Here is a 25,699-nt window from a genome sequence, read left to right as displayed (position 1 = left end):
CTGCTGCCTCCTCATCTTCCTCTCCTCAATGCTTCTTGCCCTCATCTGCTGCTGATAAAGAAGGAGGGAAACTCTGGATTGGACTGAAGTCTTTTCTGCTGGCTGGGAGCCAGGAGGAGGGGAGAAATGTGCTGGGCAAGTAGGCATGGGAAGATAGGAGTTCAAGAGTCTGCTGGGGAGATACGCAGCCAGGAGGAGGGGGAAATGTACTGGGCAGGAAGGCGTGGGGAGATAGGGAGTCAGGCGTCTGCTGGATAGGAAGGGGTGGGGGAAAGGAGGTTGGGGTTGCTGGGTAGGGAGAGGTGGAAGATGGAGCGGTTGGGGGCCACTGGACAGGGAAGAGAGATGGAAGTGGAGAGAGAGAGATGGAGGTGTGGGGCTGCTGGGTGGGGGGGAGGGGAGTGGGGGATGTTGAGCAGGAAGGTGTAGGAAAGAGGTGGTCAGAGGTATACCGGGTAGGGAAAAGGAGAGGGAAGAGCAGAAAGAGTTGAGCATGAGAGAGAGGGAGCATGGGGAAGAGAATGTGGGGTGGGGGGTGTCGGGAATGATGGACAGGGATATGAGCATGTGAAGGGATGATTGAGTAGTTGGGAGAAGTGAGGGGTAATGGGGGCATGGAGGGCAGTGACGGGGTACAAGGGCCATCCTATGTCAGTTTTGAGAATATGCATTCCTTCTAACTTTGAACTTTCCTTAGTGTAGGAGGAAATATATTTCTGTTTCCAGTCTCCAGTTTTGCACTGCATGCAGAAGGTGGTCTTGGGGTTTCCATTCCAGGTTTTGTTTCCACATTTGTAATTTGTGGTCTCTTATTCTGTATTTGGTGAAGACAGATCTGTCTCTGTTCTGTGTGTAAGTGACTGAGATGAGGTTCTTTACTAGAGGTTTATATCAGCCTTATTTGTAATATTTTCACATTCCTGAACATATCCAGATCAGTCCAGACCAGTGGTCGGCCCATTCTCGATTTGCAGAAAGCAAATTGGTTCCTTCAGGTTCCGCGTTTTTGTATGGAAACGCTGCGCATAGTAGTAGTATTGGTTTGCAAGGGAGAGTTTTTGGTCTCCCTGGATCTTATGGAGGCGTATCTGCACATTCCTATTCAACAGGACCATCAAACTTTCTTTGTTTCATGGTGATGGGCCAGCATTTCCAGTTCCGTGCAGAAAACATTGGGAACATGGTACAAGTTTAACAACTGCAGCTTCTCAGGCACCTCAGGAAGTGCGTTTCCTTTGCTTCAGAGCCCCACCTAAGCAGGCCGATGAAGTGCGCTCAGCTGGGCGCACTGTTTAACACGCTGCTGGATGCGCGGCCACAACCCTTTAAACAATAAGGGGTTTGGCGTGTCCATAACGTGCGTCCAAACCCCCTGAAACTAATAGCGCACATCACATGAAGATCCATGTTAACGAGGCTGCTAGCAATTTGCCCCTGATATCGAGAAAAAATGTGCGCCTGATCTGCACATTTTATGCTTAGAAATCAGCGTCTGCCGAAGGGCGGGCATTAACTTCTGAGCAGCCCAGAAAGTGCACAGAAAAGCAGGAAATACTGATTTTCTATACATCCTCAGACTTAATTTTCTAGTGATATTAAGTTGGAGGAACCCCAAAGATTAAAATGTAAAAAAATGTGCCAGCAGGTCAGGTTAGCAAAAGGGACGCTCAATTTTACCAGCGTCTGCGACTGTCAGTGGGTTTGGAAAATGGAAGCTGGTAAAACTGGGCCACCGCTCCTGGGTTTCCGCTGCTATGGTCCCTAGTGCCTCCTTTTTAGCGCGACCCCTCATTTAAACACAGAATCGCACGCCCAGGAGAGGTGGTTGGGCGTGTGTTGGGAGAGAAGACGCTCGACGCTGCGCGCCCGTTTTCCCGCGCCCTTTACAATATCGGTCTGATGACTTCCACATGAACGCCCTTCCCAACCGGAAGTGGAAGTTATTTGTCTGCAGCTGCAGCAGCTTGGGAAAGGCCAGAACCGTTACCACAGCGCAGCAGCAGCGCGGGAACACGCGCGCATGCTCCGAAAGCTTTTCTAGCAAATTGGCAGCCGGAAGCGGGGCTCGATTCCAACGCTGCTCCCTTGAATGACGTCAGTCTCACGTGACCACGAAGACCCGCCCCCCCCGATAGTGGCGAGGGAGACCATTCGCTCCACCCCCTCACTGAACTCCTGCTCTCCTCGTACCGTCCTGGCTCGCGCACACACTCCGGGCCCGCCTTCCTCTGGTTCTCGCGCAGGGGGGCGGAGCTCGTGCTAGCGCACTCTGGTTCCGCGCGCTTTAATTCTGCGCCGTTGCCCGCGTCGCGTGTCGGAATCGGCCTGGGGCCGGAACGGGTAGTGAGCTGGACTGACTGGAGTTATAGAGCGGAGAGGCGGGCGGCTGTGCTTTTAAGGGTGTCCCTGGGGAGCCGCAGCCCTTGCTTCCGGTAGTGAGCCGGACCTGCCTTTAGCGAGAAAAGAAGCCACACCCTGTCCAAATTAGAAGGCTGCGCCCTCCCTTCTCATTTTATTTCCTGGGATGTAGTTTTTGAGTGAAAGCTCTGAGTACTGCACGAGGTGAGGAAGAAAGGTTGCAGGCCCTGACTGTTCAGTTTGTTTAAAATTCATGTGCAACACCCAGTAACGCATAAACAGGTATGAAAAAAGCCATCCAGCCCTTGAGAGGAAACGATCTCACAAAAAGGCTGCTGCAAAAAATTCCTTTTAGATTTGTATCTGCTAAGCTAGTGTTTGTAATTAGAAATCCTTTTTAAAGTGCGCATGGATCAACCTTATTTTCTTTTGAATATCTTTGTAAACATCTCTTAATTACTCATAGGTAGGTGCATGAGCCTGAGGCAAGGACAGACTGATAGTGATCTGGGTCCCTGGGCAATAAGGACTATTGGCCCTAACAACCCGTCTAAGCCTAGGGGAAGTGCTATGGGCCCTCGGGCACTGTCCTATTGCATGAATGGTCAGTCTGGCCCTGATCTCAGGCAACTCACATTTCTACTTGGAAGAAATCTGTGCCAAGGGCATCAGATCATTTTTCTGCATCCAGATGCAACTGGCTAGTGACTGGGTTATGGGAGTTGTAACTGGGATTCCATTCAGAGGCCTGCCCATTCAACACCTTCCAGTGGTTCTTCCCAAAAGGGATAGCAAGAAGGGATTCAATCATTACTGTTCAATGTTTCAAAAATATTTTCTATTTAATATACTTCAAATATCACCAAATGTTTCATTGGTACGTTTTACTAAGTGATTTTTTGATAACAAGGATAACCTGCCCAAATCTATGCCATGATCCCCTCATTTCCTGCCCTCACCTTCTAACACACTGAATGTTTTCCTAAACACTGCCAGTACGGTGAACATGAGGAGTAGATTGATTTGGCATGCAGGGACTGGGATTGTTGAACGAATCAAGTGTACCTAAAGAAATGGTGTTTGTTACCTGGGGGTAACCTGCACAGAGCGGCAGTTACTACCCTTAACATAAGGCATGGGGGTAACCTGCACGGAGCGGCAGTTACTACCCTTAACAGAAACATGGGGGTAACCTGCACGGAGCAGCAGTTACTGCCCTTAACATAAGGCATGGGGGTAACCTGCACAGAGCGGCAGTTACTGCCCTTAACATAAGGCATGGGGGTAACCTGCACAGAGCGGCAGTTACTATCCTAAACAACCCTGGCTGGGCAGACTGGATGGACCACTTGGGTCTTTTTCTGCCATCATTTATTATGTTCCTATGTTCTATTGAGGACAGTGAGCTTTTTACAGTAACCCAGCACAGGAAGCCAAGCATGGAAATATGGAGCATCCAGTTTATCACCCCCATTCCTGATGGTATTATAAGCTGGGGTGATATCCATTGAGAACGGTTTCTGCTCTGGCATGTCCCGAGAACTGGCATAGTGTCACAGCTCTGGGGCTGGGTATACCTGGTCTTACTTTATTTTCTGTGCTATGCCCTTCTTTGGTTTTGCCTCAGATTTAATTGACTTAATGGGGCAATGCATCTTCAAGAAGCCAGACATCCTGTAATCTTTAATAATTCAGCCTCCCCTTGGGATTGCGGGCAGTGCTGTGCCAGGCAGTGTAAACACCTTCTCCTTGCAGAGCTATGAAAGGGTCACAGAGAAACATATTTTGCTTTTAATCTTTTCGTGTTCAACCAGCCGGCTCCCTCCCTGCTGTCAGTGCGTTTCCACAGCTGCAAATCTAAAATGTGATAATGCAGAAGAGATTGCAGCTTCCATTTCCAGCTACCTTGCAGATGGAGTTCACCTAACTGGTCCCAGCACCCTCTGGCTCTTATTGTGCTTCATTCAAGGAGACTGAGACAAATGTATTGAGCTTTTTTTCCCTATAGGCACAAAATGTGGAAAATCCTTTACTACAGTTGACCCTTGAGCGCTTTGCTCAGAGTGCGTCACTATAGCTATGAAGCCCAAGTGGTGGTCTGCCTTTTGGTTTCTTGACCTGCATCACAGAGCACATTTCCTCCTCCTATGTCGCGTCTCTCCTTTTGCAGGCTTCCTTCTTGACCTCCTCTGCCTTCCCATCATTCTTTCTCTCTCCCCTCCTATCCTGTCTGTGGAGATTCTGCCCTGAAAGTTTTATTTATTTGAGCACAATCTATAGTCCTTGGCAGGTAACACAGTTGACACACATAATGAAAACAAACAACTAATGAAAGCATACAGCAAAACCTCCAGTTCAATACACACTAAAGATCATGCTTGCCACAGTACTGAACTTAGTAAAATAACTGACCAGAACAAGCACCCCTACACAGTGTCACAGAGGGAGCCTCTAAGCCCAGACACCTGACTAATAAAATAAGGTCTTCAGATATTTATGAAAAGTACAAAGACATGGCTCAGCAGCAAACACAAACATCCATTTAGCGGACTGTCATTCTGGTGTGTGGATCTGTTCTAGCTGTGTCCTGACTCCATACTTCTTAGGTATCCTTCCATCACTTCCATCCTAAATGTCTTGTAGGCAAAAGTATATTTGTTTAGTAAAATCTGCCCTGTTGAAACAGGAGATGTCCTTCCCTCATCATTTGTACATTCAGCATCCGAGGAAGCACAAGGCAGTGGGAATAATTACCAAATTATCCATACTGCCCAGCAAGATTTCGGATGCCACATTAAACTGACATTGGGTTTTGATGAAAACCTGATACAGGAAAGGTCTGAACTCAAACAGATCTCACGTTCTCTCCCCTGGCACGTGTCTGCCTTCAGTTTTCTTGAACTTCCCTTCTCTTTAACTGGCCAGTTTTCAGTGCTACAGTGCGGTAGATGATTCCTATGTGAATAAATGCTGCTGAATTCTGACAGACGTCTTTTTGATATGCAGCTGTATTTTCCATATTTATATGGGACCTTGCCATGCCTAATTAAATGCAAACCAAAGTAAAACTAAAAAACAGCAAAAAAAATCCCATGAAAGAACATCAGAGCTAGAAAACAGAACAAACTGACACAGGGCTCAAAAGAGGGGTCAGGTTAAGCATGGGAAAGACAGCGGCTGCCTGGAAAACGCAGGGACGCTCACAGCACGGAGCAAAGGAGCTTAAAGATACCAGGTAAAAAGCAATGTGATAAAAATTTCCTTCTTGAGAATGCCCAAAAGAGATGGGAGCAGCTAATGTTTAAAAAGGGCTCCAGGTGTGAGCCGAAAAACTATAGACCAGTGAGCCTGCTGCTGGTGCCAGCCAAAATGGAAGAAAGCCATTCTTAAAAACTAAATAATTTATTCATCTTCAGTCCCTTCCTTTACCCAGGTTATCCTTGGAACAAGAGCAATTACTCAATGTTCCCTAAAATAGGAAGAGCATAAATTGGCTATTAAATCAACTAAGTTATATAAGACCCCAGGCCTTGATGGATTTCCTGGCAAGTCTTAAAGGATCTTGTAGGTACAGCTGTGTCCATCTTCAGGCCATATCTTTAAAGCAGCACTAGAAGCAGGCCAGTCTGTATCAGCAGGTTCCTATAGTCCTATCTCATTATTAAACTTTGACGTTAAACTACTAGCAAAAACTATGGCAGCTTGCCCCTCAGGTTATACCGACTTTGGTGTCACTAGAACAGGTGGGTTTGTCAAAGATAGGCAGGTAGTATGAAACATGCATCGAATTATAGCTTCCCTGGCAAGGTCCCTAGTAGCGTAAATGCAAGTCCTTAATAGTGAATTTTGATACAGGAAAGGCCTTGGATAAGAGTGACTTGGTCTTTTTTTGTTTTGTAAGTTAAAGCGAAATGGGTTTACCAGCAGATTCTTAGCATTCATACAGACCCTTTATAATAACCCATGGCAGTTATGGTGAATGGGATTTTTTCTGAGAAATTTAATTTGCAAAGAGGTTCATGGTAGGGGTGCCCTCTATTCCTATTGCTGTTTATACTTTCTTTAGGTCCTCTCCTTTGTGGAGAATCAGTACTGTGGAAAATTTCAAGAATTCAAGCTTTGAATTCCTTTGTTAATTGTGCAGGCACTTGTCATAAGGTTTGAGACTGCGCTATTTAAGCTAGGAAATAAAGTAGAAGCTGCTTGGATCTGGACATGTGAGAGGCTGAAAAACGAACACACGTGGATCCAAAATGGCGGCACTCTAGATGCAGTGTTCAGCAGCTCGCTTCTCCTTCGACATTACCTTACTTTCTTCCTGTGTAATGCCTTATAACAGGAAGGGCAGGGTGAGAGATCCCCCCGCCCCCCCGAAGCCCTCTTCTCTTATGCCAGCAGCTGATCACCAACTTTATTGCCTCACCAGAGACTGTTTTCAGGGGTGACGATTCAGATGATGAACTGAACCAACTCACGGTGAATCAGGAAGATCTGGTAGGCCAGATTGACAAATTGAAGAGTAGTAAATCACCTGGACTGGATGGTGTACACTCCAGGGTTCTGAAAGAACTAAAAAAAATGAAATTTCAGACCTATTTCAATTAATTTGTAACATGATTAAAATCATCTGATATACCTGAAGACTGGAAGATGGCCAATGTAACCCCAATATTTAAAAATGGCTCCAGGAAACTATAGACCAGTGAGCCTGACTTCAGTGCTGGGAAAAATCGTGAAAACTGTTATAAAGAATAAAATCACTAAACATTTAGATAGACATGGTTTAATGGGACACAGCCAGCATGGATTTAACCAAGGGAAGTCTTAACTCACAAATCTGATACATTTTTGTTTGAAGGGGTTAATAAACCTGGACAAAGGTAAACTAGTAGATGTAGTGTATTTGGATTTTCAGAAGGTGATCGACAAAGTCCCGCATGGCTTCTAAGAAAACTAAAAAGTCATGGGATAGGAGGTGATGTCCTTTTGTGGATTGCAAACTGGTTAAAACAGAGAGTAGGATTAAATGGTCAGTTTTTCACCATGGAAAAAGGTAAACAGTGGAGTGCCTCAGGGATCTGTACTTGGACCGGTGCTTTTTAATATATATATAAATGATCTGGAAAAGGGTATAACAAGTGAGGTGATTACATTTGCGGATGACACAAAATTATTCAGAGTAGTTAAATCACAAGCAGATTGTGATAAATTGCAGAAGGACCATGTGAGACTGGAAGATTGGGCTTCCAAATGGCAGATGAAATTTAATGTGGACAAGTGCAAGGTGTTGCATATAGGGAAAAATAACCCTTGCTGTAATTACACGATGTTAGGTTCCATATTAGGAGCTACCACCCAGGAAAGAGATCTAGGCATCCTAGTGGATAACACATTGAAATCGTCAGCTCAGTGTGCTGCGGCAGTCAAAAAAGCAAACAATGTTTGTATTAGGAAGGGAGTGACAAAAAAAATGGTGGATGTCATAATGCCTCTGTATCGCTCCATGGAGAAACTGCACTTTGAATACTGTGTGCAGTTCTGGTCGCCACATTTCAATAAAGATATAGTTGCACTGGAGAAAGTGCAGAGAAGAGTGACCAAAATAAGGGGCATGGAACAGCTCCCCTATGAGGAATGGCTGAAGAAATTAGGACCATTCAGTTTGGAGAAGAGACAACTGAGGGGAGATATGATAGAGATCTACAAAATCATGAAAGGACTTGAACAGTTTAATGTAAATTGGTTATTTACTGTCTCATAATAAAACTAGGGGGCATTCCATAAAGTTAACAAATAGCTCATTTAAAACAAATCAAAAAAATTCATTTTCATTCAGCACACAATTAAGCTCTTGAATTTATTGCCAGAGGATGTGGTTATGGCAGTTAATGTAACTGGTTTTAAAAAAGGTTTGGCTAAGTTCCTAATAAGCAATAGTAGCTTGAGATCTATTTAATGTTTGGGTCCTTGCCAGGTACTTGTGACTTGGATTGGCCACTGTTGGAAACAGGATACTGGGCTTGATGGACCCTTGGTATGACCCAGTATGGCATGTTCTTATGAGTTGAGGATCCTGATGGCGCCTGCATAGAAGGAGCATTGCTGTCATCTGCAGCGGAGGCATCTCCCAGCCCACTTGACCAACGGCGTCCCCTGGCACAGCAATCTCCCTTGTCTCTCAATACTACGGCGCCCAGCTATGACATTGCTGGAGCGACCGCATTGGAGGGGGCTTGTGAGATGTCGGAGATGGTATTGTAGGGAGTGGAGCTGCTTTTGGGCGATTATGGGGGTGAGTTTTTCAAATCACTCAACCCCCATTTCCGATATCTTTTGCCGCAGATGGGAATGACTGTGGCGGTGATCCCCCCTTTTCTACTTGGGAGTGATGATTTACCATCTAGTGGTGGGCTCTTTGTATCCCTGCTTGACCTGAGGTGATGATGCTGGATTCATTATGGGGGATGATTGCTGGCCTGGATAATTATCTAAGTGCATATTCTTCTAAGATTGATTCTCTTTCCTTAAAAATGGAACAGATGGGGGACAAACATGATGGTAATGTGATATACCTTACAAAATCTCCAAATTGGAAGCAGATTTCAAAGATATACAAGCTCTTCAACTTGCTTCAGTGAAGGACCGAAACTTTTTGTCAAGAAGGATTGAACAATTGGAAAATTACTCAAGGCATTTGAATCTTCATTTATTAAATTTCCCCAAGATTTTTGGGGAAACTCCTGATGTTACTTTAAAAAAATATTCCTTGAAGTTATAAAATTTGACTTTGAGCATTTGCCTTCTATTAGTAAATTATCTTTCCTTTCTATGACTTCCGCTGGTAATGCTAATAATGTTCAATTTCAGTCTGATTTTCCTAATTTGACAAATTTCTTAGAGTTCCTCACCTGATGTTTTGGAACGTGCTACTTTGTTGGTTACATTTGTTCATTGCAAGATGTCAGCAGTGTTATGCGTTGATACTTTAGGAATGTAGCCTCACCTTTTTTATGGCCAATTGTTGCGCGTATTTACTGATATTTCACGTGTAACACGAGAGAAGAATGTTACTTTCATATCGGCAGGAGGCTATTTCTTTAGGTTGTTCCTTCTCTCTCCGCTATCCTTGCAAATGTTTTATCAAAGATGATTCTTTGTATGAATATATGAAAATCTATAAAGAAAAAGTTAAAAAAGAAAAGAAAAACACCAGTAGTTTAGAGGTATTCTCTGGTTAGAATCCTACCTGTGCTGGTGCATTGTAGCTAGAAAAAGACATTTCCTCCTTTACTCATATAAGGCAAGATAGCCGTGGCAGCTAAAGGCCAGAGAACCAGAGATGACGTATGGTTATTGCATGCTAGGGTTTAATTAAATATATATTTATTAGGAGCTAAAGTTGTACCTTCTGTACAAATAATTGAGAGTGCTTACTGGTTAAATTGACCATTAAAAATGTAGACAAATTGTACGCTTATGCATAGGTATTAGTTACAAGAATTAAGCATAAATCTAACAGATATTGAGATATTTGATTGCTGATTGATTGAAAGCTTGTTATCAGTGTTTCTGGATCATATTTAAAGTGTTAATTTCATCTGCGACACTCGGAGATGACTGTATCCTGTTTATTACTTTGCATGCACATTGAAAAAATCAATAAAAGAGGAACCTTAACTGGCCTCAGCTGATTGCATGGTATTACACATATTTCTTGAAGTTTTTAACATAGACTTCAGCTGAGGTGTACAAAGCCAGTTTAGAAGTCTCCAGGAAATCCCCTGAGGGTCTTTCACTTGGGATTTTCCACAGTTTTGGTGCCTTGGCCCAGCTGGGTAGAAAAATATTCTTTCTCCACAGAACTTGTTGGCTTGGTGGCAGTTTTACTCCCTCAGAGTCTTTCTTTTTTTCTGTTTTTTTCCTTTCTTCATGGCAGGTGAATCACAGGATTTATGAGGTTTTGACTGAATGGTCGTAACTTGCTGCCTTTTATTTTATTTTGTGCTCTTGTGGTGGATGAGCTTTGGTTTTGCCCATGGAGCTTTTTCTCCTTCTCCCTGGCTGATTAAATAGCTTTCTGTGGAAAGTGGTTGGTATTTATTTCTTCTTTTACTTTTCTTCTTGTGTAGTACAGGGTCTGTTTTACTGCCCCACTGAGTCACAAGAAATAAGGGGGATTATGGTATAGGTTTAGGTTGTGGTATAGATTACGGTTTTATATTGGTATCTCTGCCTTTTGGCGTATAGATTTTTACGGTTGTGCTTTGCATACAAGCACTGGATCAGCCGTTGCACCAACTGGGTTTTTTTTTAACTGTTTATGTTAAGAGACAGTACAACAGGCCAAACAGTTGAAAGCATTGTAAGGCTAACATTCCTTCTACATTAGTTCCCAACACCCAGAGACACAGATAAGCAGTTCCCGACCTACCTGATCTCATAGGTCACCTCTAACCACTCCCTTTCCCTTTGCCACCTCTTTACTTTTGCAGATAATCCCAAAGCTTGCTCCATGTCTGTCATACTGTTTCACTTTGCCCTTTCAATGGTGGCCACCTCCATCATTTGGGAGTACCACTGAGATATGTTAGGCGCGCTCTTCCAGTGTAGAGTAATGGTGTACCTGGTGGCGAGAAGACACTGATTGATAAGGAGTCGATCCAAATTTGAAACATTTTCAATAGTGTCCCTCAATACACCAAAAGCCCCACACATAGAGTTAAAGAAAAATGATTATTACACATTAATCTAACCTCCTTTTCTTTTTTTTTTAATTAAAGCTTTATTGATTTTTCATGTATACAGCTTTTCATAAACAATAATAAACAAACAATAAAGGATTGGCAAAACTTGCACATGAGTTGTCATACATTTTTAACAATCACAGCAACAAAGACTGAGAAATTAAGCCATAACTTTAACTCACAAGATGAAAAAGAATTAAGTCATAAGAAACACTCATTACCAACACTGAATTTTCCTACTAAGTGTGCGCCGTTTAACCTCCTTTTCTATATCCTCCCAGAAGGTGGATATTTGTCCACATGTGGTGGACATGATCACTACATGTGAAAATAAGTACCATTGAGTCCACAGTCCCTCCAACACAATGGGGATGTTAACCCAGAAAAAACTGTAAAGAACGTAGGATAGCGATACACACGATGTAACAATTTAATCACAAGATCGACTCACTACATATAGAAATGGAATGTGCTTCCTGCCATATCTTGTCCCAGTCAATATCATCCAGTAAAATTTGTAAGTCGTCATTCGACTATTGAATCACAGATGCAGTTCTGTCTGGGATTTCATCCAGATCAGTCATAGAATGGTACATGCAGGAAATAGCCTTTCCCTCCAATGTATGACCGCTAAGGAAGCGTTCAAAATTGCACGGAACCCAAGGGTTCTATCCCCTACCCCTGAGCCATGTCAGAGCGTCCCTCATCTGTAGATAAAAGGGCCGAGTATTGTCCACTATCTTAAATTGACTGACCAAATCTGCAAATGGTTCCATATTATCCCCTCTCCATAACTGCCAGAGACATTTGAGGCCACATTTCTGCCAGTTGGCCATGGCTAGGAAATAGTATGATAAAAATGGATTTTTAGCTGACAGCATCACTGGTAAACATTCCCCTTTCAGAACCCCCATGTGCATGCAGACCTTCCTCCATATATGCACTGTGTGTGCGATCAGGGGATTACTCCTTAGGATCCTGTTTGCCATCTCCGAAAGAGAAGGCAAAGTCAGGAGTAAGGGTAATTCTATACCTTCTGTGTGGGCCCTTTCCATTTGAAACCACCTACTTGAGGCATCAGGTTTAAGCCACTCTGCACGCACACCAACAGTGCTGCCCAATAATAGCACTGGAAATTTAGTAATGCCATGCCCCCCCCTGTGATTTGTCCATGCATAACACCTTTCTTTTAATGTGTGCAACCTTGTTGTGCCATATAAAACTCCCCACCAGCCCACTGAAAGACGTAAAGACAGACTGGGGCACATTACACGGGATATGCTGAAACCATACATGAATTTGGGAAAAATACACATCTAAACCAAATTTATCTGCCCTGATCAAGAAATATGAAAGTTGGACCAATCCTTAAGATTCTTCTTCACAGTCGCTAGGAGTGGTGAATAGTTTAGAGAAAATTCATCTCTAAAACTCAGAGCCGCCCAAATAAGGAAACCCATGAAATACCCACTTGAACTGCCTCAGACTTCTAGGTTTCCAAGTCCTGCCATCAAAGAGGAAAAGCTCAGATTTCGTAAAATTAATTTGGTATCCCATTAGTGTGCCATATTCCACCAAAAGTCTGATTAGGGCAGGACCAGACCCAATTATACATTGTCCATGTATAATGACACCTTATGTTGAACCCCATCAACCTTAGCCCCCTGTATCTTCGGATGTTCATGAATAGCCTGGGCAAATGGCTCAATGGCTATGTCAAATAAGAGAGGTGATAACGGGCAACCCTGTCAAGTATCGCTAGCCATTGAAATAGGGGATGTAAACCGCCCATTGACACAAATATATGCCCTAGGCGCAGTATATAATGCTTGCACCAATTTATTAAATTCCTCTGGAAACCCAAATCTTTCAAGAGTTTGAAACAAATATGACCACTGAATCCTATCGAATGCCTTATTGGCGTCCAGCGCTAAAATAGTCTCCTCCCTTGTACGCATTCTGACCAAATGTAGAATATTGAAGAGTCTAGTATTATCTACCGACCTTTAATAAATCCTGTTTGATTCCTATGAATTATATGTAGCATTAAACCCTCCAAGCGCAGTTGCAATATTTTAGCCAATATTTTAATATCTGCATTAAGCAATGAAATAGGACTGTAAGAATCCACCTCCAACTCATCATCTTTCTTTTTGTATAGCAAGGTTATAAGGGTGTCATTTAACTCTTTAATGGACTCTGGAGAATTCCTTACGAAATTAAAAAGATCTGTTAATCTAGCCAGCGTCAGCTCTCCAATAGCCCTCTGCACCTCAAACACGGTGATGGGCATCTTAAGGCTATCCACCATAGGATGTGACAGAGCAGGAAGTTGAAGGCCACTAAGAAGGGCCCTTGCTTCCCCAGTACTATCGCAGTCAGGTCCCTGATATAATTTGGTATAGTTGGCCAAATCACCTCTCTCAGTGCCTTATCAGAGACTCTCTGTCCTGCTGAGGATGTAAACTTATATATTTGAGTCCGTGCCTACCTCCTCTTAATCACCTGAGCCAACAATGAACCAGTCTTATTGCCATGCTCGTAATGTTTTTGTCTAGTATATCTGAGCACTCTTTCAGTCTTTCCCTCCTGCAGGAGTTTCAACTGGTCCTGCAACCCAACCAGCTGATATGTTTTAACCAAGCATGTGATATTATGATCCCTTTCCAAGGCTGAGATCTCAGCCTCCAACTGCACCTGCTTCGCTAGAGTCATCTTCTTCAAGTGATTAGCATAACTGATTATGATTCCTTTCAGTATTGCCTTTAATGTCTTCCACCTCAATGCTGGGTCATATTCAGCAGGGTTATGATGATAATTGAAATCCGCTTTATTCTTTTCTACCAATTCCCTGAAGTCCTGTCTGCCCAACAAAGAAAGATTAAAACACCATCTTCCCACCCAGGCCTCTCCTCCCACCAAGTCCACAGTAAGGGAAGCCGGGTTATGATCAGACAGATTTTGTGAATGTCGCAATCAACCACTCTGGACAACCAAGTTTCAGAGCACAAAAAAAGTCAATGTGACTGTATGTATTATGTCTGGGAGAGAAACATGTATAGTTGCGAGATGACGGATATTTATGCCTTCAAACATCTACCAGACTATACATCTGAACCAAAGCTGTCAAATACCCCAGGGTTTTCCAATACAAGCTAGCAGAGGAACTGTCCATTCTTGGGGCCAAACATGCATTCCAGTCGCCACCTACCAACAAGAGAATACCAGACAAGAATCCCATCTGGACTATGAGATCTGAGTAAAAGTCATTAGAATCATCATTAGGGCCATAGACCTTAACCACCCCAAATTCCAACCTTTGAAAGCAACATCGCAGAAAAATATATCACCCCTCCATGTCAATTTAGAATCAATAACTTGTAGTAGGAGAGACTTATGCACCAAAATACAAACTCCCCTGCTCTGAGATGTGTAGGGGGCTGCCCACACCTGACCCACACAGTCTGTCTTCAATTTATCATGCTCTGCATGCGTTAAGTGGCTCTGCAGAAGTACAATTTGAGCCTGAAATCTCTTGAGAAATTGCAATAGTCGCTTTCTCTTGATTGGGTGAGAAATACCGCTTATATTCAGGGAAACTACCTTGAGATGCCCCATTTGGTCCTCAAATAAAATTCCCCAACACCTATCCCTGAGAATCCGCTTCCATCTTTAGCCTCATATACATAAAGCACCCAAAGCAGACCATGAACCTGTATAACCTTTCCCTCCACCTCCTAATACCCCTCCCAACTCCCTGCCTCAACACCCCCATTAACAATGTTTTCAATATAACACCCAGCAGCCCCCTCACACCAATCATGTACATATTGAGCAATCCAAGGTAACCCATCCCCCCTCCCAATCTTCCCAACCCCATAACCTCATCCCTAATTCCTTTACCTGACAACCTGCTCCCCCTTCCATGAATCCCTTTCCCCCACAGACCTTGCCATCCCATCCAGAAACGCCCATCCCCTAACCCATAGGCAAACCTCATCCCTCTCAATGTAATAAAGTCACCAAACATGTTAATTGTCCTTAGGCTAATTTTCCTTGGAGATTGTTACTGCCATGTCCACAGAAAAGAGACTTCATATATGTCTTCAGGTTAAGATCTTTTCTGGATCCATCCTTTGAAGCTGTTGCCCCACTGATACACAATCTAGCCTTCCATCCACACTCCAGTGACGATCATCCGCTTCACCTCCATACCATCAGGAAAACACTTGCATGCAAGCGGGACAGCTCGAGACACAAACATAGATTGACTGACAATTAAAAACAGACTACCGAAACTCCTTTCTCCCCTTCCAACACTAGCAATTCTTCTACCTTTACCCCTGCTCCCTCCCTGGACACTAGGCTCCATTGTTATGCAATCATCCCTAATCTCCCATCCCCCAACCTCCTATATCACTGCCCTGTAGAGAAAACCCCAAAGGTAATGCATTCTCCATTGAAAATCACAAAGGATATTGGGCATCCCAAGAAGACATCGGGCCGAGGGCAAGTCCTCTAGTTTCAGATACTATCGAGATGAAAAAGCTCCCTGACATTGAATGGGCAGTCCACATTCCGATTGTGGAGATCTTTGTGAGATGGGATCTCCTGCTGCTCCTGTGCGCTGTTCACCACGTGTCGTGGTCAACGCAGCTGTAAATGATTCTTTGCAAGCTGACAGGCTAGGCCACTCAGATGTATCATGCACTGCCGGTATTTGCCAGTTTTCCCTACCCCTACCCCCTGGAGAGGATTTCAACTGTCTCGCTCCCGGACTTCCCTGAGCATCTTTTCCTGGGCTATTTCGCCATGCAGCACTATTGGTAGGCTCGTTATGAGGTGGAACAGTGCTATCTTGGCCACATGTCAATGCAAAGGCCAGCGCCGCACTTGGTGAGTCAAAACTCTTCCACACCTCGTTAACTAGAACCATCAATTTGGCAGGGTACATGAGCCTAAACTGAATCTTGCGTTCCTGCAGAGCATTTTTCGCTGGCATGTATTCAGTGTGTCTTTTCTTTATCGCAGTACTGTAGTCCAGGAAGGTCACTATTCATTTGCCCTTGTATTATAGAGGGGCCTATCTCCCGTGCCTTTTTCAGCACCCACTTCTTAGTCTGAAATCGATGAAATTTAATTCTGAACGCCTGTGGATAGTTGCTACCAGGGCAACTGGCTCCCAGTACACGATGCCCTCTTGCAATCACCATTTGGGAATCCCTCTCTCCCAGGCACAGCACTGTACGCAGGAGCTGCACTCAAAATTTGCAATCCCGCTACTCTTCCAGTTTTTCAGGGACTCCCACCAGTTGCACATTGAAGCACTTGGACTGGTCCTCCAAGTGAATTACATTTTCCTCCAGGCTTTGTAGCTATTTATTTCAGAGTCACCAGGGAGTTAGCAGCACAGGACGCCAATCTTCAATAGCAGAGGACTCCCAGTCTTCAACAGCAGAAACACGATTTTCCAGCTCATCAGCCCGTGGCGCAATGTTATCAATGTGTTCTTTGATCTCATCTGTCATTGATTTGACCAAGCCAAGCTCTTGAGTAAAATCTGCTCTAAAACTCCGAATTTCTCCTAAAATCTGGGCCATGATCCTGTAGGCCTTCAGTTCCCCTCAGTTTCTCTTCACTGTTCGCGCTCAGAAAAAGGTCTTAAAATCTTTGGCATCTGACTCACAAATTGTCAAATCAGCTGATAAAGGTGGCTCTATAGTCGTTCTAGATGGCTCTCAATGTTGTATGGAAATTCAGAAACAAGTCAATGATTTAGTATATTACACTCGGTTGAGCATTGATCCTACTTTTGAAATTCTGGAATGTATTTGAGATTTAACATCTCATGATGCAGTACCTTTTTTGACTAATAAGGAACGGTTGTTTTTAGTCATAAAATGCCCTAGGATTCCTGTCATTTATGGACTACCTAAGGTACATAAAACATTAATCAGCCTTCCTCTAAGACCTATTGTGTTGAGTAATGGTTCTGTTTTGGAACCTTTGGTTATCTTTCTAGATAAAGTTTTGCATCCACATTTTGTCTCTGACCATTGTAAATATTATTAATCTGTTTATTTAGAAGTTTGCTGTTCCTTAGTTCACAGTTACCGTTCCATGTAAAGGCAATGCCTAAAAGTTTTTAAGTTATCTGTAAACCGATACGATGTGCAAACGGTTGTCGGTATATAAAAGTTTCTAAATAAGTAAATCAATAAATCCACATGTTTGCCAGATGAAGTCCTATGTTCAAGATTATACTCAGGTACTTGGGAAACTTCAGAGTTTAACTCCATTGCCTTCTGATTCCTTATTGGTTTCCCTTGATGTGGTTTCTCTGTACACCAGTGTTTCTTATTCTCATGCTTTGGATGTCATTTCAAAAATTTTGGATATTCATTCTGGCCCATGTCTATTTCCTAAATCCTTTTTATATGCTGTTGCTGAATTGGAACATTAAAAATAAATATTTTTCATTTCAAGATATACTATTTTTACAAAAACATGGTATTGCCATGGGCTCTGCTGTTGCTCCATCCACAGCCAACCTGGTTATGGATGATTTTGAATCCAGATATATTTATCCATCTGAATATTTTAAAAATAAGATAGTCACGTGGATGAGGTATATTGACAATCTATTTTTTATTTGGAAGTCTTCTATTTCAGAACTTCTTGAATTCCATCGATGTATTAATTCTTCAAATTCTTGGCTTCAATTTACCATCTCTTATGATATTCGAAGATTACCTTTTTTGGATATTGAAATCATTAAAGATGGTGATTCCATCCAGACGAATGTATACAGAAAATCCACTGGGGGTTTCAAAGCTGGTTTACCAGTAAGTAAATTTTTTAGGATTCACCGGATATGTTCTACTTTCGCTGATTTCAAGTGACAGGCATATTTATTGGCTATGCGTTTTTTGGAAAGGGGATATCCTTTCACCATAGTTTAAAGTGCATATTGGAGTGCTCTACATTCAGACCAGGGTTCCCTGTTACAATACAATGAAAAACGAAAGGATAGTCCTAAGGTAGATGTTGTGCCTTTTTCTAACAAAGCTTCATGTTCTATGGATTGCATTAAATGACATTGGCATGTTCTTTCGTTGCACCACATTTTTCAAGATTTTCCTTTGATCTTATATACTTGTGGAATGAATATTAAGAACTCTGTAGTTCACGCGGCTCTTCCGGATGCCGATGATACATCTATGGAGATTTTGAACTTTGGACATTATCCTTGTTGTAAGTGTGATTTATGTACACTGTCATTTACAGGTAATACTTGGATATATCCTCTATCAAAAATTGTCATTCATTTGACATTTCACTCTACTTGTGAATCAAGCAAAGTCATCTACATTATCCACTGCCCTTGTCCTTTTGTTTGTTGGAAGAACCAAGTGCTGAATTCGAATTTGCATCTGCGAACATCATTGCTGTATTAAGACCAAGAAGTTACAGGTGCCCATAGTATCTCATTGTATTGCTCAAAATCATATTTTTGCAGATCAGCGATGGGGAATCATTGACATGGTCTATCCTTCCAAACGTGGAGGGGATAATTCCTCTTTGCTTAATCATAAGGAACAACGTTGGATTTTTTCTTAAATACCATTTCTCCATTTGGGCTGAACGAAGAAATTGATTGGCACTCTTTTGTGGCTGACATTACTACATTTGATGACCATTTTGATTCATGATGTATTTTGGTCATGTGATTCAGCTGAAGGTTTTTTTAAACTGACATACGTCTTACATCAATAAGAAGTGGGATGGTGCTTTGATCAAGAGGTTAGCAGTTGGCTTTAGGTAATTTGTGTGCAAGTATATTTTAAGCTTTTTACGAAAAAAATATCATGCTCTAATTCATTTTTTTGATTTTTTTCAGAAACGCACATTTTTTGGCTTATAGTTTCCTGGCCCCTGCGGAAGGTGCAGAAAATGCGAGTCGTGTCTGGCTGGATGTTTCTTGGATATAGCGTTTTTAAGTGAATCCCCAAGCTAAGATAAGTTAAAGAAGTTTTTTGTAATCACTATTTGGATATTATTGGATGTGCTCTTGCATATAAAAACTTAAAAAAAAATGGTTATGTGTTATTGAAACCTATAATTAAAATTATCGGATGAGTACCGATAGTGACTTCCTATGGAAAAGTTTACAGTGCCATTTCGGGTACGTTCTGCTATGATCTTATGAAGGTCTCTTAAGTTATCTTATTTGCTAAATTAATTTGGTGTTTATTTTTTTGATTTATGTTTACCTCCAGTACTGTTTTGTTTTTGTTTTGATTTTCTCTAAAATATTTGCCTGTGGATCTGTCTAAGCTTTATAGATCGACAGTCTCTAGCTTACCTATTCAAATGGGTGTCTTTTCCACTTTCTGTGTTGGGTAGAATAAATTTGTTCAAGATGATGATCCTTCCTAAATGGAATTATGTTTTTTGGGCTTCTCCCAATATCTTTAACATGTAAGGATTTGGATTCTTAAAAAAAAAAATGTTTGAGGAAATTTCTTTGGAGGGGGGGACAGGGCTGATCTTACTCTTTCACTTACTGAGGTCCCAGACCCTTTTGGCTCTCCCGCGGTTTTTACTGTATCGGCCCATATGGCAGCTAATTTTCAACATACAGGGGATTGGTGCTGGGAAGCCCTCTTTATTTCACCTTGGAGATAAAAGCTGCTTGACCTTGGCTGTGTTTTGCTCTGTCTCAAAGACTGCAGCTTATGGAAAACTTGCAGATGGCTGGGTACAGTTACTGTTGAACCCTCAAATTTCCCCTGCTCCTCCCTCCTTTTTTTTTTAAATTTATTTTGAGAAATACGGATTTTTTTTAGCTTGGGAAGCATTCCAAGACATTTGCTGATTGGTCTTTGTTTCAATTTGAATGTCCTAGCAGGCCCAAGCTGTCACTATTGCATAAAACATCGTTATTCCTAGGAAAGAAATTGGACTACAACATTTGAGAGAAATTGATATATGAGTTTTGAGTTTCTTTGCCATTAGATACATTTATTAAATGTTTCAAGCAGATCAACAAAATAACAGCTAATTTTGAGTCAAGGTAGTTGCAGTTTAAGTTTCTGACCAGGTTTTATTTCTCTCAAAGACAAAGCATTTGCTGGTGAAAATTGCCCAGTCACAGATGTTTTAAATGTAACGAGGAGATGAGTACCTTGGCTGACAGCAAACACACAACAAGGTGGAATCGGTAAAATGGATTTTATTGACTCTTTATTGACTCTTGTCTGCCCGACTCTGGCCGAGTTTCGCTATACAGTGTCTATGTAGCGAACGTGGGAGTGCCGTATCTACAAATGTCAGTTCGCTGTTTGATTTTTTGAGATCACAGTGCATGTGACGTCAATGCTCATTTGAACCTATCCGAGCGACTTTAAAGCCCCTGAAGCAGCTTGTATAGCGAAACTCGGCCAGAGTCGGGCAGACAAGAGTCAATAAAGTCCATTTTACCGATTCCACCTTGTTGTGTGTTTGCTGTCAGCCATCTTGGATCAGTTACCAGTTTGTTTTCTTGGACCATCCCGATGAGTACCTTGGGGCACTCTTATAGCGGTTTTGAAAAGGAGCGTTCTATTTTGTACAAGTAATTGGTTATAGGGTTAACTTTATGGCAAAGTTGGCTTTATTTGGAATTCACTCACATTTTCTATTTTCCTCCTGGCTCCAAACTTAAGATGTTATGGTTACAGAAAACTTTTTTTTACTTGCAAGGAGCAACTGGCAGTCAACAGATGCTCTATCGGTGACAAAATGGAAGAATGCTGTACACTATGATGGTAATTTTTAAAGGCAAGCGAGTGCACATGTGTGCGCATTCGCCCGCACCCATGCCTATATGCGTTCATGTTATAAAATACCCTGACCGTACACACGTGTGCGTGTAATTTTAAGTGGACATGCGCCAATGTGTGCAAATGCCGCTTTTACCACGTAACTGGGGAAACCTTAAAAGACACGCGCATTGACGCCATTACTAGTTTTCACAGTTTGTTCCTAGTTCGCCCAGGTTAATAATAAGACTTTCAAACCACCTTCATTTAATAACCTCCCTTTTCGAGACCCTATTAGACCTGACCTTTAAAGCCCCTAGAATTGTTTTTTTTTAAAGTTACATGGCAGGAAGCCTGGCATGCGCTAGTGCGCGCAAGTCTTTATGCGCACATTTCAAATTTGAATCCAGGAATGCCTATGCCCCACCCAGATACCACCCTTGTTTTTGAACTTTTCATGTTTGCTCACATTAGCAAGTACGTGAGTATCTGGGCAGCTTTTAAAATTCACTCTGCGTATGTGAGCCCATCTTCTGCGTGAAACTCCTGGTTTTGGCATGCATCGGGCTTTTAAAATTCACCTTAATCTTCTTCTCAAGAAAATACTGGCTGGTCAGACTGGACCTCCTAGAAGGAACAAATTGGTATTTGAGCTATGGAAGCCCTATATTCAAGCCTTGCCCCATCGGTGAAAAGTTGAGTTCTTAATTCTTTCTAATCCTTATTCATAGTATAGTGGAATTCATTTTAATTAATTGGCATTTATTCTTGTTTCCGATGGAGGAGGGCTGTGGGGTTTGACAGGATGTTGATTTGGATCTTATTGTATCTATCAGAGTGTCAGCAGCATGGTGTGTATGAGGGTGAATGAAAACCGCCATCACAGTTGACTGGATAGACCAACTGATCCTTCCTTATCTGCTGTTTTCTACTCTTGTGTGTTTGTGTTTTACAGAAGATTTGGGCATTTGTCTTCTGAAACAGGCATGAAATTATGGAATCAAATCAAGTTGGTCACCAAATACCAAATGACAAACAACCTGATGCGGGTCCATGCTGGTGCGGGTCTCCCAATCCAGAAGCCTGTTTGTTATTTAAAAAAATCAACCACATATAGCTAGCATCACATGAAGAGTTGAAGAAGATTTAGGGCATGATTCGCCAGGGCTTTCTTCCCATTCTGTGAATCAGCTCCTTAGTTTGGAATTACCTATTTCTAGATGATTACAAGCACAAGGGTTTGAGCTGATTTTGTCAACAATATATAGTGAATTCCAGCAAGAAATGATCTTCTTCAAAGCTTAACAACCATTCTATGAAAAAGACAATTGTCTGTTTCACATTTTGCTCCTTGTCTTTACAAGGTGCACACTTGCCTTTTGTAGTTTTGATTGCCTTCGCTCTGGATGTGACTTGTCTGTTTGCCAGTCTCCCCAGTGATGATAGACTGCAAGGGCACCTTTTCAGGGACATTCAATCAAGGGCTGGTGATAATGTGCATGCTACGAAAGCAGATGCTGCAACCTGGAACATTATACAAAGAAAATCAGCCTTTGAAGCAGAACAGATGACGTTTATCCATTCCGAGTAACCTAGGACCAGTCTTTTTCTCAGGCTCTCAATTTCTAATCAGGTTTCTACATCTTCTCTTCAGTGAGCAAGACTGGGCAATATTTCACCCTGGCTGGGAGGCAGCAGCAGTTTACTTTTTACATCCATTTTCTTTTGCACCTGCCACTCATGGAGAATGGGTGGAGGAAAGGTGGCTTTATGTAGATCTGGCTACCTTTTGTACCATGTACAAAGAAAGTCTTGCCAGTTTACTTTGACTAGTACAAATTACAGTAGGTGGCCTGGCTTGGTAGACAGGACATATGGGAGCAGAGCATTGGTTAAGTAATGAGATCTAATTTATATTTCTGGAGAATATGCAGCACTATGGAGGCGTGTTTCCTTCTGCCCTGTCCTGCTCTTCCTTCTCCCCTTAGACATATCCATCCAAGCTGCAGTAGGTGCCAAGTTGGGATGTAACACCCTGAGTGGTAAGTGGGGAGTGAGCATCATCATCAAAGTCCTTATTTCAGTAAAATAAAATTAAATGATTGGTGGTTGATGAGACAAGTCATTGAAGAAGATGAGAATGAGCTGTCAAAACAATCTTAGTGCCTGCTATTGTTCTGTCCATTTAGAGGGGGGACAGTTTTCTTAATTATGTAGACTATTGGTCAATTATCCTTTCTGTGAAGCTTATAGTGTTAAGGTCACAATTATCTCTTTGCTAACACTGCACAGGATCTAGAGGGTACAGGGCCCAATGTAGCAAATTTGTTCTCTAATGCAAAAATACTTTAGATTTAATCTTCCGACAATGGAGATAAATGTGAACCAAAATAGAAGCGAAGCACAGTTCCTTTGCCCCAAAGTGTGGATAGGGGGTATTTATCAAAATGTTGCAATGCACAGATTGCTACTGACTTAACAAGAAAAATTATTCCATTATTTTCAGTGGAGGCAAAACACTATAACATGAAAGAGAAGTAATTTTTCCATTGGAGCAAAACTTAGATATAAGTTGGTGGCATGCTGGGCCCAGCAATCTCCAGTTTGAGATCCTTCCAGTAACTTCAGTACTCTCAAGCAGTCTTGAGCTATTCCTTTGAAGATAGAGTGTAAAGTTTCTAAATGTTGTACTTAACATACTTCAGTAACTCCAGACACCTGAGAGAGTTTTATTCTCATGAACCTAAAATATATCAAACCCTTCTATCTTCCATTTACAGGTGACCTAAATGAAGACAGTATAAAAAAATACCATTTAGGGCTATCAAGAGTCTTCTGCAGAACTCAAACAACCATGAAAATAAGTCAGATGATAGGCTGCTTCCTTTAGAAAAGAAAGTGGAGGCTTCCTAAGGCATTAGTTACTCACTCTAGAAAGAGATGGGCACCTTTAATGCATGAGTGCAGCTTCCCTGCAGAGACTTCCCATCCATGCATGGCACAGTTAGAGAAGAAAGACAATTAAAGAGCAAAGTGTGCACAGGCCAGTACTACACTCAACATGTTTCTGGGGAGTTCTGTGAGGTGAGGAGAGTGCAGGCTCGACAGGTTGAGCAGCCATTTGCCTAAGCTCTGCTTCTAGGCTTCTATTTTGGTGCCTGGTAGACTGCAGGGTAGTTTCGCGTGCTTTTTGATGCAGGCTGTCTGTGCACGCTTGCGTGTCCATGTGGGCATCTGTTCTCGACTGTGCGTCCAATTTGGGTATTATTTCTTCTGGATATATATCTTGTGCATCCAGTTTAAGTATCTGTACTGGATGTCCAGTTTGGATGTCCGGTTGGACGAGCAGCTTGGACGCGCTTATACGCGTGGTTAAGCTAGGCATGAGCTTACGGCATGGCGCCTGTGGTGAAGAAATCTAAACGCCTATCTATCTGTGCTGCATGCCACATCAGGGCCATTCAGCGGGAGCTTTCTTTAAGCCTGTGTCAGCACTGCCTGGAATTTCGGGGAGATTTGCCTCCTTCTGATTTTTCTAGTGATGGTCCATCTCTTCAGTTTGAGGGGATTGGGACTGAAGAAGACATGGCAGGGGTGTCCCCTGCCTTGATTGATCCATGGGTCAAGTCCTCAGGGGACACTGGCTCACAGGAACATCAGGTTCAGGCCTAATGGGCCTTTTTCTGGGTAGAATTCTTCCAGGGATTGCAGACATTTCTACAGGGCTGGTCTTCTGAAGTGGTAGTACCTACTGAGGTAGCTCCATGCGCTTCAAGTGCTCCTCCGTTTGTCTCCATTGTCAAGTGCCGTGGCACAGTGCAGTCTGACAGAGCTTGGAAGTAGGTGGATCAGGATGATACAGAGGATGATGGGGGTGGCTCTCCTGGTGAGGAAGGGGATGTTCCCCCAGATTTGGAGCCATATCGAACTCTTCTACGTTTCTTTCAGAGAGCTGAAGACCCTCGGAACCTGAAGACCCTTGGAATGGCTGGGCCTGTCTCCTTGGGGGATGCAGAAGAAGGATCCTTTGTTGGTCACTTTGTGCAAGGCTTCTTGTTTCTTTCCCCTCTTGGATGCAATCCAGGAGTTGATTGATCTGGAATGGAATACTCCAGAGGCTTCTTTTAAAGGAGGACGCGTCTTGGCAGGTTTATTCCCCTTGGATCCACAAGCCAGAGAGCAATTGCGTTTCCCTAGGTTGGATGCTTTAATGTGTTCTGCACGAAACATACCACCATCCTGGTAGAGGGAGATGCAGCACTGAAGGATGCTCAGGATAGGAGGATTGAGGCTCTTTTGAAGCAAGCCTTTGATAGTGACAATGAACTTGCAAATTGCTTCATGTTGTGCCTTGGTAGCTCGGGCTACCTTGCGTCTTTGTCAAAAATCTGGTGGCGCAGGGTCTGATCTTGGACCTATGCTTGGACTGTGACTTGGTATGCATAGCCACCAGAGGAGCTAAGCTGTCCTTCAAAGGCTCACTTTTGTTTAGCAGTGAATTGGAAAAAATGGCAAGTAAATGAGGAGAAACCCAGGTCACTCGTTTGCCAGAAGACAAGAAACCCATTGCCTGGTGTTTTCGGGCGATTGGCCACTCTCAAGACTACTGGCATTTTCGGTCTTATAGGGGAGGTTCTTCCCAGAGATCCTGTCCCTTCCATAGGTCTCAATCCTTTCGCCCTTGAGGACCTTGAAAGGATGAGGGCTCCTGAGGTGGAGCTTCCAGGTCTTCCCAATGAAAGTTTGCTTGCTCACCTGGTGATGCAGGAGGTAGGTAGTAGCCTATCTATTTAT

The 25,699-nt window shown here is 42.7% G+C and overlaps 1 long non-coding RNA gene across 1 annotated transcript; it reads left to right on the top strand.

Annotated features, from left to right (window-relative positions):
• The first annotated feature begins 2,178 nt into the window (after positions 1–2,178).
• Positions 2,179–19,421, top strand: LOC115073326. Its single transcript, XR_003851985.1, has 4 exons — positions 2,179–2,640; positions 17,762–17,947; positions 18,390–18,575; positions 19,003–19,421. It is a non-coding gene; the product is annotated as an uncharacterized LOC115073326 (long non-coding RNA).
• The last annotated feature ends 6,278 nt before the right edge of the window (positions 19,422–25,699 follow it).

This window comes from Rhinatrema bivittatum, chromosome 11 (genome assembly GCF_901001135.1).
Source record: "Rhinatrema bivittatum chromosome 11, aRhiBiv1.1, whole genome shotgun sequence".
Lineage (NCBI taxonomy): Eukaryota > Metazoa > Chordata > Amphibia > Gymnophiona > Rhinatrematidae > Rhinatrema > Rhinatrema bivittatum.
Note: the sequence above shows the minus strand (reverse complement) of the source record. Positions and strands in the feature narration are given on the sequence as shown.